Below are 3325 nucleotides of genomic sequence, written 5' to 3' on the forward strand. Positions count from 1 at the left end.
GGCAGGCGGCAGGGGAGGGAGGAGCGAGGGCGGGAGGGGGAGGAGGGAGCCAGGCTGGGAGGGATGTGGGGGGGTGGGGAGGGAGAAAAAGAAAGAAAATATTTTCCGTGTCCCCGCCTGCAGAGTCAGTGTGCGGTTTGGGAGAAAATGTGTCGGATATTTTGGGGCGGTCACGTGGGCGGGCGGGCTCCGAGAGGCCCCGGGACCGTCCCAGCCTAGAGTCTGTGCCCCCCCCCAGAGCCCCCCATCACCGAGAGCCCCTGCCACTGCGACGCTCTATCCCCGCGACCGCCCGACGCCGGGATCTCGGGGCTCGGCGGCCTCCCTTCCCCCTCCCTCCCCCTCCAGGTGAGTCAGGCGGGGAAGCAGGCTCGGCCGCCGAGGACGCCCGGGTCCTCCGGCGAGGTGGGCCGGGGGCGGGGGCGCCGGGAGCCACGCCGGCTCAGTTCCTCCCCGCGCTGGTCCGGCTATCCGCAGGGGTGGAGGGGGGCTTCCTGCCCCGACTTGGGGGTCAGCCCTGATGTGGGAAGGGAATGGGGAAGATTTTAGACAGGCTCGGCTGGGCTGGGCTTTATCCACCCTTCACTGCGGTGAGTAGTCGGGGAGAGCTTTTCGGGCAGAGTCTTCAGCCAGGGGCCTTCTATCCTATGTTTGTGCCTGGAGTGTGAGGGGAGATAGGGTCCCCTCCTGCGGGGAAGGTCCACCATCCGCCTCCCCTGAGGCTTTCCCTGGGGAATCTGAGGGGAGGATTTTTGGTCCACGCTGATCCTTCCCTAGTGGAATGGCACAGCTTGGACAACAGAAGGGCGGGGAAAAAGTCCAGAGGCAAGTGATTCTGGCCGTCTGGGTCCAGCAGTTTGGAGAGACAAGTGGATAGGATAGGGGTCTGTGAAGTTGCCTTGAACAGCAGTGCAGGATTCCCTCTCATATCCGCAACCTTGGGTGTGAGTTCGGGCTCCCTCCAGCCAAGGTCGGGGGCTCCTCTGGAGTATTCTTGAGGGGAGCCTGAATGGTACAAAGGAAGAACAGGGAGACTGGGGCAGGGACCTGGGAGTTCCAGTCCTGGAGCCTCACTGACGCTGCCTGTCTCTAGCACTTACAGCCCAGTTCCCTCAACCTGACCCAGTTTGTAGGAGGGAATCTCTGCAGGTGGCCAGAGAGTAAGAGTATGCAGCGTTGGGCAGGGGGTGAGGTGGGAGGGTGGGCAAGGGAGCCCGAGGAGGGGCCCGTAGGGCAAGAACCTGAAACGACTGTGCCCCTTCAGGGCCCACATCCAGGGCAGCTACCATCCGAGTCCTCAGGTCTGAGGCTCCTGCCCTTACCCCTTACCATCACTCCTCAGATGCTGACTGGGGGTTGAGGACCACAGGCAGTGTCCCATATCCTGGAGGCGAGAAAAGAGAGGACAGGGAAGGGGGCAGGAGGCAGCGTGTGAAGGGTGCCTGGAGCTTGGGTATCCCAAATAGGGAAACACACACTCACACACACATGTACACACACGCCGTGGCTTAGAGCCTAGTAGGCAGCACAGGGCACACACCCCCATCCCGGCACACCCCCACCCCTGGCTCAGAAAGCCACCCAACTGGCACCTCCAGTTCCCCCCTCTGCCCCACCCTACCCATGCCCTCTGATGCCCACACACATTCCACTGGCCTTGCCTGCCTGCCTCCTGGGTACTGCCCCTCCCTGGGGCCAGTGAGGTAGAGGGAAGGCACCTGGTAGTGGGAGGTGGAGACTCAAGGGTCTGGACTCCCCCAAGGGTGGCACGAGGCCAGGGAAACCCAGCCCACTGTTGCCTCCTGGGGAGCAGGCTGGGGGCCCAGGCTAGAGCAGAGGATGCCCGGGTTCTCTGCCCAGGCTGGGGATGGGGTCATGGAAAAAGGTGGTCGTGTTTATACAGAGGGGAGGGGGGCAGCGGGTGGAGTGCAGCCGACAAGAGCAGCTTTGTTCCAGGCTCTGGAGCGGGCAGGACGGCAGAGAGACCCCCCCCCCCCCACCGCCTCCATCCAGCAGCCCCCTTCATCCATGCCCTCCCCTCAACTCCACCTCAGCTCAAAGAGAAGCAACTTCGCAAGGGCCCCTTTTCCCTGGTCAGCGCCCCTCAGTCTGAGGTGGCATCTTGGGAGGAAAGTATATTCTCCCTTCCTCAGGTCCCCCAAAGTACCAAGGTCTCTGGGTCCCTAGTTTAGGATTTCCTCTTACGCTGTGTGCTACTGTCTTCAGTTCCTTGGTCCCTTCCTCTACCCAGGACTTAGGACCCTCCCCTTCCCTTCCCAGCTAAGGCAGAAAACCAAGGGTCAGAAGTGGGATGCATCTCTGTCCCTTTCCTCTCTTCACTCAACTCTCAAGTTCCTTCTCTGAGGCAAAATAAGAGAAAGGCCAGGGAGAGCTTGGCTCACTCACAGCTTCATTCCTCCGTAAGGACCAGGAGCCTGAGCATCCCTCTCTGGGACCCTCGAAGTCCTCCTGCCCCACCCCCAGGTCTCTGTTTCCCACCCGCATGTGAGAATCAAAGAGAGTGAGTGCTGGAGCCCAGAGCCGGGTTCTCAGTCTAAGCCAGTCTGGGGAAGATGGGGTGGGGGGGGACCTCTAGTAGCTTCTCATCCTTAGCATTGGAGGGGTTAATCCACCTGGAATGTGGCCCAGCCTGTTGAGCTATGGCCCAGGGGCCTCAGGGGCCCGGACTCCTGGCTCTACCTGGGCTTAACCTGGGACAAGGACTTCAGGGAATAGGGGAAGGTAAAGGAGGTGGACCCTGGGGGCTCATAGCTCAGACTTTTAGGGCTTGGGGAGACACTGGGCTGAAGAGTCAGGGTGCTGAGGATCTGGGTGGTGGCTAGTGAGGGACAGTGGCTGCTTTATGCATTGGGACTGAGTGAAGGGTGGTGGCTTGGGGTCTGAGTTCCTGTAACCTCCATGACAGTTTACCCTCAGGAGCTTGAAGGCCAAGGCAGATGAGAGATAGAAAAGGAAGAAAAAAAGCAGAGGTACAAAGACGGAGCGATATTGATCTTAGAAGCAAAGACTGATGGAAAGAGATGCAAAATACCCATCACCTACTTCTGGGCCTGCCCACCCCGAGGACGCTGTGTTTCACTCTCTCTCGGTCCTTCTCTGTCCTTCTTAATCTAGTCCATTATGGTTCTGGCTGGTAGAGGAGGCACCCAGGCTGGGGTGACTCTCCTTCCCCAGCCCCTAACTCCCTAGACAGGTGGGTGGTTCTGAGGCTCCTGGGAAAGCCTACCTTTCCCTTGTCAGAGCATCAGGAGAGGAACCACCTGCCTGGCCCTAGGATTCCCACTTCCTCTTTCCCTCCTTTTCC

The 3325-nt window shown here is 60.4% G+C and overlaps 1 protein-coding gene across 2 annotated transcripts in view; it reads left to right on the top strand.

The window, feature by feature from the left end:
• The first annotated feature begins 73 nt into the window (after nt 1-73).
• The window catches only part of RARG (retinoic acid receptor gamma), a 20228-nt gene continuing 16976 nt past the window's right edge, over nt 74-3325 (top strand). The window contains exons 1-2 of one of the 2 annotated variants that reach the window (XM_007448258.1): nt 74-348; nt 1094-1160. The gene's annotated coding sequence lies outside the window, so the exon portion shown is untranslated. The remainder of the gene's footprint in view (nt 349-1093; nt 1161-3325) is intronic. The other variant, XM_007448259.1, reaches the window with a different exon arrangement.

The sequence above is a fragment of the Lipotes vexillifer genome, unplaced genomic scaffold (assembly GCF_000442215.2).
Source record: "Lipotes vexillifer unplaced genomic scaffold, Lipotes_vexillifer_v1.1 scaffold2700, whole genome shotgun sequence".
Lineage (NCBI taxonomy): Eukaryota > Metazoa > Chordata > Mammalia > Artiodactyla > Lipotidae > Lipotes > Lipotes vexillifer.